Raw genomic sequence first — 15,402 nt, forward strand, 5'->3', positions numbered from 1 at the left:
CTCATCTCTCTTCCCTCAATTTAGCTCTTAGTTTGCCCACCCTGAACAGATCTCCAATGACAGCCCACCCTAAGGGGCTTAGCAAAAATGCATGTCCAGGGCCCCGCTCTCGGAGTTTGAGTCAGCAAGGACCCAGGAATCTGCATTCTAACAAGCTTCCCAAGTGACAGGGATGCAAGTAATGTAATTCTCTCTAGGTTCTCTTACCTCCTCTTACATCAGCATCTGTACTAAACTTCTTCACAATTCACCCCTTCTCTCCCGAGCTGTGATCAAATCCTCCAGGGTCTCCCCACACCTCACTGTATAGTAGAATCACAGGGCCCACTGGAAACTATCAACGCCCGGATCCCAGCCAGAACCAACTAAAACAGAATCTCTGGGTGGGTGCCGGGGAGCCACTAGGGTGAGCGCTCATCCCGATTTACCCCAGATTATCCTGGTTTTAGTAATTAAAGTCCCACATCACAGGGGGCCTCTCAGTCCTGAGAAAACTGGACCAGTAGGGACCCTATCAGCTCTGGCATTTGTAAGTCTCCCTAGGTGATTCTAATTTGCAAAACACTGGAGGACAGCTGGTTCAAGAGGTGTCTCTCTCACGCAGCCAACTGCCCCAGGGCATTCCCGAAAGCCAGAGCTCACCCACTTTTTGTTTTCATTTAACTTGGGTGATCTCAAAATGTGCCTCTAGACCAGGGGCATCCCATTACCTGGGAACTTGTGAATAAAAAGGTGGAGCCAATTCTAAATCATTTGCTCTTCTCTTAGGTGCAGTAGATCCTTGGCGAGTCCCTACTGAGAGCCGGTGGCATTAACTCATTCCAGTGAAGTGGGGTTTAAGGAGTTAACTGTCAGGCATGAGAGGGCTTGGTGGTGGAGGTGGTTTGAGGCTGGGAGGTCAGTCCCCGGGGAGGTGTAGTGGTGCTCAGAGGGGGCTTGGCTTTGATTCAGATGCAACAAATGTTTACTGACCACTAACTAACCAGCTGGCTTGTTCAGGCCAGTTCATTAAATTCGATACTAACTCTGTCGAATACATGGTGTTGGATAAAACCTGCCTCGTCTTGCTCGAGCTCACGACCATTTGAAAAACTGATGCATGAAGCTGACAAATGGAGGTCACAGTATCAGCCATGCTCGGATAAAGCCGTCCAAGTATGTGGCTTTGTATCTCTGGTCAAATGGACTGCCTAATATTCCACGCAGTGAGGCCAGCTCCTAGGTCCACTCACTGGCATAGAGGGTTGACCGTGGACCTCCCATAGGAGTGGCTGCTGACCTCATCTCCCAGAACTGGTCAGAAGCACCCACCCTGCAGGCAGCAGAGCCCAGAAAGGGGCAGAAGTATTGGCAGGCCCAGCTCATACCTTCTTCTAGAGGCACTGGTTAGAGATGCCTCACCTCTTCCCTCGAGGAAGTGATGGAGAGCATGAGGTCTGAGAGTGAACAGCCAGGGCTGTCCCCTGCCTTCTGCCCCTGCACAGTAGAACCACTCATGCCCTCATCCCCACCCCAGAGATGCTGGCCTGGTCTTCGGAGGGAGCCAGGCACTGATGTCTTACAAAAGTGTCCCAGGTGATGCTGGGGTGCCAACAGGATTATGTAACCACCCCGGGGAGATCCTCTCCTAGAAACGAGAAGCTAGAGATATCCCCTCTAAGGGTTGGATTGTTCCTATCTCACAACCAGGGAAACAAGGGCTCAGGAACATCTTGCCCTATATGCCCCAAGCCAGCAGACAGAACTATAAGGATGAGTAATGGCAGTGAATGGATCTGCTTTCTCCAAATATCGGTAGACTTGGGGGCTTTCAGCCAGTTTGGATCAAATCAGCTAAAGCAGCAGTTCTAGAATCTCGTGGGGGGCTTGTTAAAATGCAGCTCACTGAGCCCCACCCCCCACGAGTCTGATTCAGAGGGAGGGCTGTGTAGCTGTGGGAAGAGAAGACATAGGCCGCTTTGGTCTCCAGCCATGGCTTTGTCACCAACTAGCAGGATGACCTTGCCTGACTCACCCAAACCTCTCTGAGGTTCAGTTTCTTCGTTTGTCACACAGACATCCCAGAAGTAATGACCTCATGTGTTTCTTAGGGACTTACAGGGGACACACAAAGCTATTCGGGAGGTGCATGGCCTATGGTAGGAATGGGGATAAACCATAGATGTTAATTATTATTTGTAGATATTGTTATGTAGGGATGGCTCCTTTGAAAAGACTGGGAGGAGATTTTGGATGCAGGCAAGAATACCAAGAGGCAGAACACCAAGGAGAGAGTGAGCCAAGGCTTAGAGGATGCAGGGAGGGGGGCCAGAAATGGAGCTTAAGCCAGTGCACAGAAGTGCCAGAGGATAGGGGGCTGCTATGGATCTGGCTGAGAGAGGGGCTGGAATTCAAAGGCGCCCAGAATAGAACTTCCTTCTCTCCAAACTCACGACTTACTCCACCCCTCACCCCCATCTCTCTGGGCCATATTCCACATGCCTCTGTCCAGGCTCATTCGTTAGAACTGCCCCCCCCCCACTGCACCCCCACCCCTGCCCTAGGGACTCAAGGAATCTTAGCAATGTGTCCGATTCTTGTGCTGGAAGGGAAGAAGCAAAATAAAAGGGGGAAAATGCTCTCTCTAGGCCTGTGTCTTTGTAGGACTTCCCACAGCCCCCCAGTCCTCCTCTCCCCCAAGAGATGGCCGTCCCGAGTCAGCATCTGGGTAGAAGTATCTAAACCAGGGCACTTGGGTGGCTCAGTCTGTTAAGCGTCTGCTTTTGGCTCAGGTCATGATCACAGGGTCCTGGGATCAATTACCACATCGGGCTCCCTGCTCAGCGGGGAGCCTGCTTCTCCCTCTGCCCCTCACCACCACTCGTGGTCTCTCTCTTTCTAAAAAATAAAAATAAAAAAAAGTATCCAAACCAACAGGAACCCCAATGGCCTGCCTCCCTTCATCCAACCATGAAGCTGCCTCCACCATCTCTGCCAACCCATGCCCCTTCCCTCTCTCATAACCAGACTTCGTGCTCATCTCCCCAAACTTCCCACAGGATTGTAAGATTCTCCCTCCGTATATTCACCCATTCCTTCCATCCATTCCACAGGGATTCACCGCACACCTACTCCATGACCAGGTACCGTGCCAGACAGTGGGGATTCCAAGGCGTAGGCACAGTCCCTGCCCCGCTGTGGGCTGAGGAAGAGAGCACTAGGTCTGGAGCTCATGTGGTCAGAAGGAGAAAATGGGGCCCCTTGTCATGCTCTTCAAGTTCATGCTCACGCTCTTCAATCCCCTCTTCCAATGTGAGAAGAGGCCTCCCAGCTCCTTGTGGGGTGTGCAAAATCTTCCTCCTCTCTCTCTCACACACACAAAACACACCAAAGAAAACACGCCCATATCAGACATGGATAACACACCTCATGGTTCCATGCTGCTCTCCATCCTATAGATTTTAGAAATTTGTCTGAGCCTCAGTGCAGGTCTTCTTCAGTAACTGCCCTGACCCCTCTATCTGGCAACTTAACTTAATCAACCTGCTTGGATGTCCCAGGCACTGGAGATACAGAGAAGAATAAGATATATTCCTGAACACCTAGAGATCCAAGTCTAGTGGGAGAGCCAGACACTTAAACAGTCATAACACAATATGGGACACTCAAGCAAGACATTGTGATGTGAGCAGAAAAAGGCATCTAATACATCCCAGTTGTTGACAAGGAGGATACCAGGGGAGGCTTCCTGGAGGAGACAATCAAGAGAAGAGTAAGTCTGAAATTGAGCCTGTGCATTGGCTAAATTGCATTTCAGGCCATCTCAATCACTTCCCACTGACTTTGCTCCCATCCCTTCCTTGCCCCTCCATCTCTGAATGTCCAGGACACTGGGGTTTTTGGAAAAATGAATCCATGTGCAAGTGTTGTGATCGTGGGTAGATTTTCTCCCTCTTTTTATTTAGAGTCAACGTTATAATACGAAGGACTACTTATGTAACAAAAGCTAAATTTATAGAGCAAGAAACTATTTTCCCTGGCTATTTTTAAGTGATGCCCAGATACCCGCCTTGGTCTTTCAACTCCAGTGCAAACAAAGGCCAGAGCGGAGTTTTCAAATGTGGCACTACCGTCCTTGCTAGCTGGGAACCAGCTCCTAGCAGCCTGAAAAGGGCAAGGGATTCAGCAGACTGGAGGCCTGAGAGTCGGAACTGTCCCAGGCTCTGCAAAGAAGGAGCTCAGCTGCAAGTCAAAGGCCTTTTTAACTCAGGAAGCAGAGTGGGGAGGAGGTTGTCACCCCACACTTTGGTCAAGCACAGGGATCCAAACAGGTAGTGAAAATCCTTGTTCGTGTCAAGACTGAAGGAGAACAGAAAGATATAGGTTTTTATGTGCATAGGAACAGGAGAGAATCAGAAGCCCGAACCCCCCTTGCTAACGTGAATTAAGATTTCCTCTGATTCGAAGGGTCTGCCCTGATATTTACCCCTGATTGAGTGGACTGAAGTCAATCCCCCTTTCTCTGGGGATTTTATCAATTATTCAAGGGGCTACATTTTATTTCACTGAGTGCTGGCTGAAGAACCTGGCCCCAAGACTCCTTTCTGAGACGCAGCAAAGACCTTAGGGATAGGATGGAGTTGAGAATCTAGAATTTTACCTTCCAAACTTGGCTCTGTCGCTAACTAGCTATAAGACCTTGGGAAAGTTAACTTCTCTGAGTCTCACTTTTTCATCTGTACAAAGAGAATATGACAGGACATACCCTGTAACATAGTCATGAGGAGTAACTGACAATTCAGGAATAATACTGCATGTCTGATCCACAGTATTTTACAGGGAAAATATTTAAAATATTTCCTAATATATTTTGCCCCTGGGAAATCCAGGTGTTTCATATTTTTTCCCTTTCCTTTCTCTTGTACACTTCTAATATCAGAGCTAAGCTACAACCTTCTTTCCACCAGGCAAAGAACACACAGAGAGCCCCCAGAACACAAAGGTCAACAGAGTTAGAAATGGCTGCCAAGAGGTAATGCTGTTTTCTCCAGTCAGGAATTGAGAAGAAACCTTTCTAGGACTGGGAGGGAAATGAAGTCAATGGCCAAGATTTCACTACTCCCTTCCCCACCAGCGGGGTGGGGAGAGGGACATCATTAGAAATGACGCAGTGACTCAAGAGAGTCCCAGAGCAGGGAAATGCATGCCCCTTGGACAAGCCTACCCTTCAGTAGGGCTCAGAGCAACATGGGAAGTTTTGCATGGACCAGGGGCTGCCCTCAGGCCCACCTATCTAGAGTCCCCACATCCAGAGAAGAGCTGGACACTCAAGCCCTCCAGGGACAGGTGGGGGTCCCAGGAGAGCCAGGGGGACTGAGGAAGCCAAAGCTTCAGCAGCAGGCTCCAGGTCCCCCTTCAAAAGCCCCAGGGACAAGATCAGACGTGGCCCCCTCAGTGGATTTCAGCACAGGAGCTCCAGATGCAGAGGGGACACAGAACACATCAGGGGAGATCAGCAGGGACCCTGTGGCCCCACAGGGAGACACCTTCCCAGGGAGTCCAAATTGGGATCTCACTGGACCGTGAGCCATGGTGTCACATCAGAACAGGCTAAAGTACCTTTATTAATCAAGCTAAGATTTTTATGGCAAGCGACTGATTACAGGAAATAATTGGTTTTCCCTGCACGTGGGTGTTGTATATATTTTCACCTCCCATTTCAGTAAGGCTTTGGCCAGTATTAGCTGCTATCATCATCATCATCATCAACAAAGTAAGTTATTCTCAGGTTGACACAGAGGGAGGGAAGAGGAGGGCAAGAGCAAAAACAGCCCTACTTGTGTCAGATCCAAGTCCTAGCAGGGCTGAGGGTGGCTGGCTGGAGGCGAGGGGCAGGGAGGGGAGGAGAAGGGCGAGGTGCAGCCTTTGGGCCTTACCCCTCCCCAGAGTATTTCCCTTCTCCTGTTCTTATTCTCTGCAAACGACTCAAACCCTCCCCTTTCACCCAGGTTTACCGCTAATGAACCCCTCCTCTACTCTGCCCTTTCCTCTGTACCCCCTGGTCTGTGAGGTAGGGGCTACAGGGCTCCTCCCCTCCCCACCTGCCCCTGGCCGTGGTCCGGAGCCAGAGCTGGGGAGTCAGGCAGCCTGAGCACAGATCCCAGCACTGCTTCTCATCTGCTGTCATCTCTGGCAAGTTCCCTGTGCCTCAGTGTCCCCCTCTGAGAATGAGAATCACAGCCCCATGCTTCAGAAGGTTACTGTGGGGGTTAAATAGTGGACTTGTCTATGGTGACGAGGGAGTGCCTGGCCCCTGGTGAGCACTGTGTCAGCATCAACAACCGCACATTTTCTCAAGGAGGTTTTCCATGACCATTTGAAATAACCCTTCTCCCTCCCATTTTCCGCATAGACTTACTACCTTGTGAAATTCTACTACTCTTTTATTATCTCTCTGTCCTTGAGACATTTTTGTTCATCATCCATTGCTATATCCACAGGGCCTAGAATCACCACCTAGCACATAGGTCTTTGTAATAAAGAAGGAATTCCTATGAAACTTTACTAACTTATCACCTTAGGCAGATCATGGAACTCCACATGCCTCAGTTTACTCATCTGGAAAATGGGGAAGGTGCACATATCTCCAAACTGATGTGAGGATTAAATGAGGTACTATTTGTGACTATGCCCACTCCAGCCCTGGGTATATGACAGATGGGTGCTGGCCAATCTGGGAGGACAGTCTCGGCCTGACTCGGGCAGGGCCTGCAGTGGTTAATTCCAGACTCGCTTCCCCCCATGCAAGGCAAGGCTGGCTGGCAGGACCACTGGCAGCCATCCAGGTGAAGGATAAATGTCAGAGGTGGGTGTCTGAGGCACTGCCCTGGTCCTGATATGGGGTCTTGACCCAGGCAGCTGGAGTCTTTCCCCACCCCCTGCTGCTGAGAGGCACGGCCTGGGCCTGCAGCATCTGGGAGCCAGTGCAGGAGCTGAGCGGTGGGAACCTCCACCCGCCTGGGTCCCACGCTACATCCTGGCCTTGGGGGAGGTGGGCCCAAGGCCTGGACTTGCTTCCCAGCCATTCCCGGGTGGCCTATTCTCCCGCCGGCCCAGCTGCGCTGACTGAACCCGAGGGCTGTAGGGGCAAGTCTGGCCCTCAGCACTGCCTGGTCCCCACACACACACAAAGAAGAAGACACAGGCCTTAGCACAAGGAGGGCACGAAATTCAGAGCCCAGCTCTGTGAGCCCTGCAGCCCACCTGCCTGCCCAGCCTGCAGGAGGGAGTGTGTTCAAAGGCAAAGTCATGGAGGGGACACTGTGAAGAGACGGTTTCCACCAGGGGTTTCCTGCTTTTCCCATTTCTCACAATTCCCCAGCTTTCCAGCAACTTCCCCTAGTGTCCATCCTTCTGACAACTGACCCAGGAAGAAATGAAAACAGACACACAAGCTTAGCATGGATGGTGAAGATGGGTAAGTGGAACCCAGCGTCCGTCCCCTGGATTCATTCATTCCACAATCACATACAGAAGTTCCACCCTGTGCCAAGTGCGGCCCACTGGGGGATATGGTGGGGAATAAAACAGACCTGCTCATCAAAAGTGCTCTTAGGCAGGGAAGGGGTTACAAGTGGTGAGCAGGTCAGGGAGGGGTAGCGTGCAGGGTAGAGCTACACAGGGCATGGTATATGAATAGGTGAGGGGTCTCTAACTCAACCTGAGGAAGGAGGCAAAGCCAGGAATGTGGGAAGGGTGATACCACAGCGGTCTGGTAGGCAGCATCTTGGGGGAGAATATAGGAGCTAATGAATGAAGAAACAACATCCTTCACCAGGGCATTGGCTCGGAATCTGCAGGGGACACTCTCCAGAGTGATGGTGGCCTTAACTCCCATCCCCTCAGTCTTCAGAGATTTTCACTAGAAAATAAGCTCTCCAAGGGACGCTTGGGTGGCTCATTTAGTTAAGTGTTTGACTCTTGATTTCAGCTCAGGTCATGATCTCAGGGTGTGGGATCGAGCCCCACCTCAGGCTCTACGCTCAGTGCAGAGTCTGCTTGTCCCTCTCCCTCTGCTCCTACCCCCACTCTCTCACGCTCTCAAATAAATAAATAAAATCTTGCTGACACTCTGGAAAACAGTATGGAGGCTCCTAAAAAGTTAAAAATAGAACTACCCTATGACCCAGCAATTGCATTACTAGGTATTTACCCAAAGATACAAACATAGTGATTGAAAGGGGCATATGCATCCCAATGTTTATAGCAGCAATGCTCACAATAACCAAATTATGGAGAGAGCCCGGATGTCCATCAATAGATGAATGGATAAAGAAGATGTGGTACACACACAAACACACACACACACACACACACACACACACACACACACAATGGAATATCACTCAGCCATCAAAAAGAATGAAATCTTGCCATTTGCAACGATGTGGATGAAACTAGAGGGTATTATGCTGAGTGAAATAAGTCAGTCAGAGAAAGACAAATATCATATGATTTTACTCATATATGGAATTTAAGAAAAAAAAACCAGACGAACATAGGGAAGGGAAGGAAAAATAAAATAAGATAAAAACAGAGAAGGAGGCAAACCATAAGAGACTCTTAACTCTAGGAAACAAACTGAGGGTTGCTAGAGGGGAGGTGGGTGAGGGGATGGGGTAACTGGGTGATGGGCATTAAAGAGGGCACGTGATGTAATGAGCACTGGGTGTTCTATGCAACTGATGGATCACTAAATTTTACTTCTGAAACTAATAATACAGTATATGTTAACTAAATTGAATTTAAATTAAAAGAAAAAAAGAAAGAAAGTAAGCCCTTCGAGGCAGGGACATGGTCAGTCTGCATCCTCAGAACTTGGAACAGTGACAGACACGCACACGGGAGGCACTTGGCAAATGTACCTGAATGGACCAGTGAGTAAATAAACTCCCTGAAGGTAAGATCACTACTGACCCGGAAGAGCCCTCGCTCCCTTCCTATCTCACTGGTATTCACAAAAATTCTGTTGTGGAATCTCTCACATGCTGCAACTCTCTAACTGGTGCAAACAAGGCACCTTCTTAGCCTCCAACACAGGTGTCCCTCCTGGGCACAGACAGTGGGGTCTGTGTCCCAAAGTGCCACCAGCTTCCCCACACGGTCACACTCCCTCCAAAAGCCTATGGGCATAGCTATGAGAACTACATGCCAATGAGGACAAAAGCCAGAAAGGGCAGGCAGCTGGCGCTGATGTCCACACCTGGGTCGCTACAGAACACGTGGTGCTGCCCCCCACACCCAGCAGTGGGCGTGCTGCGCATCTGTGCACACACTGCTCCCCAGCCCCGCCGTGGAAGGCACACAACGAGGAGACACCAACTAGAGTGCTCGGCTCAGATACCACCACGGGGCTGGTCCCTGGGCCAACTGCCCAAACACCAGCCCCTCTTGATTCCTTCTCAGTGGGAGATGGCGAAGAGCCCAGAATGCCCTCACTTTTCACTCGGCCTATATTTAATGAGGACTTACTATGTGCTAGACCCTGACACTGGGACTGGGAATGCACAGTTGGCCCTATCAGAATCCCTGCATCCTGGAAGCTCATAGTCCAGGGAGAGACAGGGAAAATAGTGGTTTTCACATTCTGTGCTAAGTGGTACATCCGGGGCAGGTCTTCAGGGCCAGAGATGAGGGAGAACCTCACCTCCCTGAAACTGGGGTGGGGGGAGAGGGGTTGGAGGAACTCAGGAACTCAGAGGTGGTGGTGCTTGAACTACATCTTGAAGGATGGCTAGGTATTCACCAGGTACCAACCTCCAGGCAGAGGGAAGGGCAAGAGTTTAAACACAGGCTGTGAGAGGTGGGGCATGCAGGCGTGGTCCAGCGCTTGGTCATGAAGGGGACTACCCTCCTTGGATTCTGAAACTGAGTTTGGGATTTTCCAAATTCCCCTTTGGTCCATTAAGAGAATCCATTTCCAGACCAAGGAGGTCAAGGGGAAGCACACTATACACAGAGACAGAAGCAGCTCAGCAGCCCTGGGACAACACCCACATCCCATCAGGCGCAGGGCTATCTTGTTAGACCCCCACTCAGAGAGCCAAGGTGCGAGGGCCACTGTCCTCCAGAGCGACCAAGCACCATTCCATAAGCTTAGATGCAAAAATCTGACTCTGGGGCAGACCACCCCCCTCTGCTCCTGAATGACAACATTCCCACCGCCTGTGTATGAATGAACTCAGCCCCAGCTTTTCTCTGACGTGCCCCGCAGGTGTCTCCCACACAGCTGTTGGGAGGCACAGGATGTTGACAGTGGGGGTGGCTATCCTTACCAAAACCATTTTATAGGGAAGAAAACTGAAGCTCGAGAGGTAAGGCCACTTGCCCCAGAACAAACTCATGACAGACCATGTCTAGAACCCCAACCCCAAATTCCCAGCACAGAACTCTCCTTTCCCGCTAGAGGACAATGGCAGACACACCCTGCTTTGGTTCTTGGCTTCCCCTTAAGTGCTTTCTCCTGAAGGTCCATAGTAGAAACAACAACTACAAAAGTGTAATTAAAAACAAAGCAAAACCTCCAAAATTCTTAGCCAAGATGCATTGATGAACATTTCCCTAAATATTGTGGGTCCTGCAAGGGCCTCTCTTTGGATGGTGTTCCCTAATATTCCAGAAGCAAATTCACAACTTCTGGTCTTTACCTCAAATTTTCCCTCTGGAGCCTGGAGAATACTTAGAAACACTGTTTAAATAAGAGAAAGTGCTCCCAACAGTCTGTCAAAAATGTTCTGATCTGCCAAGTTGAAGTTCTAGAAACTGAGTCTGTGTGCGAAGATCACTATCTGCCTGCCGTCAGCATGCTCTTTCCTGAGACCCAGTGAGAAAAACCAGCAGCAGCAGCAGAAAGCAAACAAACCTGCCTGGTGTCCTGGGATTTGGGAATTTAGGAGATGGTATTTTGGTTCTCCAGAAAAGAAGAGCTATTGGTCATGCCAGCCATACAGCTTGAGGATTCAGATGGAAATGCAAAAAGACACAGAGAGAGAGAGAGAGATTCCCCCCACCAAACCCCAAATGACTTCTCTCTAGCTTGTGAATGCCAGAGATGCTCACCTTTTGAGAGACTTGCTTTCCCAACATGGTCTTAACTGCTCACAGAACGTGTCCTGTCTTAGGAGTGAGGCAACAATGTCTTCCAGAAGGCAGGGAGTCCAGAAATTCCCAAGGGCACAAGGGGAAGGCTCTCAAAAGCCAAAAAACATCTGTACCAACTGTTGGTTCTTTGGACCAGTTATAACAGATCCCGAGAGCTGGCCCTACAACCACTTCCTCCCCAGGCCTTTCTTCCCACTGCTGACCAGATACCTGGCCAGCAGGCAGAAGCTGAGCCACGACAGATGTCTGATGGGGAAGGACACCAGGCTCACTGAGCCAGGCCCGTTATACGCCTTATCTCATAGGGACCCAACATATCTACCCTTTGGGACACACATACATTGTGAGCCTCGTCCCCATTTCCCATTAGAAACTGGAGGTTCACAAAGGCCAGACAATTTGGTAGCAATCAAGCAGGACTAGGTCTCTCTCTTACCGCATTCTGAGTGAGAGGGGCTGGGACTGCTGCATGCGGTGCTCAGGCTGTGAGTGCGAAGGGTGTGCGCACCTGTAAAAGAATGCGCAGGCTGGACACTCAGCACCCACACTGTGCGCACCTGTGCCCCTGCAATGCCCAGAGGCCCAAGGCCAAGTCCACCTGCCCAATAACACCCATGTCAGGGAATGGCGTTGGTGGAGCCCCAGCACCTCGTGGCACCACACGGAGGGTGTGGACAGGGGAGAGGTGAGCCAGCTGCTTCTACAGCAATAGGTCTACTTTCCCTGCTGAGGAACACCACTCTTTAACTTCACATCAAGGCTCTGCATGGGTAAGCAGCATCTCTGACCAGAACTTCCCCTTGGCAGGTCAGCGACCTGGGCTCCACCTGAAACCATGCCCAGGTCACCTCTCGCCACTGTCCCCCCCCACTAGCCAGGCAGTTGGAATAACCTGGTTCTAGAGAACACGCTTCTTCACTCTCTTGGATCTTCCTCTCCGATTCTCACCCAGCTGGCCTTGCTCCATAGTCCAGCCATTCAGACAATGCCCTGGAAGGGAAAGGAGGAGCAGAGATTTGTGTTTGGGCCCTACCTGGAGCTGGCTCCCCATGACACGACTTCCGTGGCACCTTCTCTCATAGACAAGACACCAGAGGGTCCTCTCTGGCTCACGAGTTCCCCTCTTCCAGCTCATCCTGCCTGCAGGAGCTGGGAGGCCTCTCCCTCACGCTGATGTGAACCCTATCTCCTGAATCTGCAAAACCATCTCTGTCAGGGATTCGGGGCTTGTTTTCTTAATTAACTGAAAATGCTAACATGGGAGCCCAGGCACTGGCAGGGGCCTGGCCTTCAGCGGCTGCTAGAGAAAATTCTTGCTTTGAAATCTGGATCTTTCCCGTCTCCCCTCATGCCCCGCACAGGATGTCAAAACAAACTGGGACACCCGATCGTGGGGCACAGGGAGTGGGCAGGCTCAGGTTTCAGGGCCAGTGACGGATTTAGCTACAGGCAGCTTCATTGTCCTACTCATGAGGAGATCTTGATTTCCCAAAATGGCTCAGCTAAACCCCAAAAAAACCACCTGCTGTGGCAGGGACTCTCTGGGGGGAAAAGGAGAGGTCATGGGGTTTATGCCAAGACGGTTTCCTGAGTGCCTAGTGCCCGGCAGGCCTGGCGGTGGGGCTGGGGGAGATGGCCAAATCCTACTGATTCCTGCCCTTGAAGAGATAAGCAGGAACAAATTACTGAAGTGTGGCACGTGGAGGGTCACTCCCAAGGCAAGCACAAAGTGACAGGGTCACAGAGGAGGAGCTCAGCGTGTTGGAGAGGGCTGAGGGGTGGAGGGTCATGGTAGGACACAAAGAGAAACACCTGATCTGCAGAAGGACTCGACATCTCAGGAGTAGATAGGAGGGCATTCCAGGTGCAGGGGGCTGTGGAGGCAGAGGCTAGAGACATAAAGACAGAGCATGTTTGAGGAAGGGCAGGCAGGGCAGTGTGGCTGGAGAGTGCAGCTTCTGGGGGCTTTGAAAGGACTCTGTGTAGAAGATGCACCTGGCGATGGAGAATACGGTGGGCCCGTCATGTGAAGGGGTCCAGCAGGCCATGGGGAACTAGCCAATGTTTTTCAGCAGAAGCTATCTCTATCCAGGTCAGGGATGGCCCAATCTGGCCCACTCCCAGTGTCATTGGCAAACCCCCTTCATTTACATGTTTTCTGGGGCTGCTTTGGTGCCAGAGTGAAGTAATGACAACAGAGACTGTGGGGCCCCAAAGCCAAAATAGCTACTCTCAGGACCCTCACAGAAAACATTTGATGGCTCCTAATGCAGAAGATGGACAGGGCAGAGAGGTCTGGAGAGAAGAAGACCAGATGACTGCTCAGGATCCAAGTGAGGGACAGTAACCAGAGAGTGAAGATACACAGGGGCATGACTCAAAAGTAGGTGTGACCACAAGCTACCTCATGGCCAGACCCAAAATCTCAGCAGCAGGAGGAAGAGGAGATGGAAGAAGAGGAGGTCTGGGTCCTGGGTCTCTTGTCTCCAGCACCCAGCACTGGTGGGATGTGTGATCCTCACAGGGGGCTTGTTACCCAGCCCTATCCAAGAGCTGAGGCACCAAGCCAGCACGGTGTGCCTGCAAGTCACAGGGATGCTCCCTCAGCCTTCTCACCTAACAGCTGGACCCTGGGAAAGGTCCGAAACTCTAGAAAGATCCGAGAAGACCCCTCTCTGAGAGGAGACCACATGGTGTCCCCGGGAGGCCCCACACTCACCCTTCCTAGCCATAGCACAACTTGTCCCATCTGCCAAGGCTGAGAGAGGAGCTTCCTTGTGCTGCAGGTCAGAGACACTGTGTCGGAAGTGAGGGTCCCAGTTCCTGATTCGGGGTCTTTCCTCTTTCCTGACTTGCATGCTCCTTTCTCAGTCTCTGCCCTGGGTCCACCCCAATTGTGCATGGATCAGCACCCCTCCTCCGCTCTGCCTCAGCTGAGCCCACCTCGCTCTGCCCCGAGGAGCGGGGGATGGCTGACCCATCTCCCCCTGGTCACCCCGACTGCACCTCTCCCTTCTTGTGCTAGATCAATGGAGCCTTTCTTTATCTCTGGCACTTTGGGCTTTCCAAGCTCATGATGCGGAGCCCAGCTTCAGAAACAAAGCAGTAAAAGTTAAACACCATCATTTTAGGAAACCGCTTGGTGCCAACTTGCACAGAAACATAAACTCAGGACTAAAATCGCAGGCCAGTAGTAGGTTATCTGATAGCCATTCAGACGATGCAGAATGAATGCATTCAGTTTTTAGATTACTCTTAAAATGAAAACAAAATGAAACATTTCTCGAGAAAAAGAAGTTTCTCAAGTGGAGTTCTCAACACACTCCCCTCAAGGGTCTCTGGGCTCATCTGAAAGACTCTGCAGGGGTGGAGGACCCAGGATGTGCAGCTAGGTCGGCTGGGGCCTTCCCCAGTCTTATGCTCATCCATGTCTTCGATGCCCACCAGAAGAGTTGGCAAACAGAGGTCAACAGCTCAACTTTGCTGAACAAATGTATGAAGGAATGATTGAACAAAGATGTTCGCGTCCTGGTTCCACAATCTACCAGTCCTGTGTCCTCAGGCAAGGCCTTGCACCTCTCTGAGCCTCTGTTTCTTCATTTGTAAAAATCCCTCCAATTACAGGCACACCTCAAAGATATTGCCGGTTGGGTCCCAGACCACTGCAACAAAGCAAATACTGCAGAACAGCGAGTCAAGCAGGTTCTGTGGCTTCCCAGTGCCTACAAAAGTGATGTTTGCACTATACTGTAGTCCATTAAGTGTACAATAACATTATGTCTAAAAGAACAATGTACATACCTTAAATAAAAAATATTTTATTGCTAAAAACAGCCACCCATCCTCTGAGGTTTCAGTGAGTCATAATCACTATTCGCAGGTCACCGTAACAAATGTAATAATAAAAGTTTGAAGTATTGTGCCAATTAAATGTGAAGTCTTTTTAAACGTGACACAGAGACACGGAGTGAGCAAATGCTGCTGGAGAAATGGCGCCAATCGATCTGCCCCACATAGGGTTGCCACAAACCGCAATTATCCACGAAGTGCAATACAATGAGGTAGGCTTATATTCGTGACTCAAAAAATTACTGCACGAGCCAAATGAGATGGTGCTCATAAAGCCCTTGGCACAGTGACGGGCACACTCAAGACCCAGAATAAATGGCAACTGTTATTGTTACTTTTCAAAGACGGCTTTAATCCCACATTCAAAACCTCTTTCCCGATCCTCACACCCTCCTGACTCCATCATTCCATTTT

At 50.6% G+C, this 15,402-nt stretch overlaps 1 protein-coding gene across 5 annotated transcripts in view; it reads right to left on the bottom strand.

The window, feature by feature from the left end:
• The window catches only part of DAAM2 (dishevelled associated activator of morphogenesis 2), a 130,678-nt gene that overhangs the window by 84,954 nt on the left and 30,322 nt on the right, over positions 1-15,402 (bottom strand). The window contains exon 1 of one of the 5 annotated variants that reach the window (XM_027601365.2): positions 12,032-12,052. The exons of the other annotated variants lie outside the window; for them this stretch is intronic. The gene's annotated coding sequence lies outside the window, so the exon portion shown is untranslated. Of the gene's footprint in view, positions 1-12,031; positions 12,053-15,402 lie in introns of those variants that run through there. 5 annotated transcript variants of the gene reach the window in all.

Source organism: Zalophus californianus, chromosome 7, assembly GCF_009762305.2.
Source record: "Zalophus californianus isolate mZalCal1 chromosome 7, mZalCal1.pri.v2, whole genome shotgun sequence".
NCBI classification, from domain to species: domain Eukaryota; kingdom Metazoa; phylum Chordata; class Mammalia; order Carnivora; family Otariidae; genus Zalophus; species Zalophus californianus.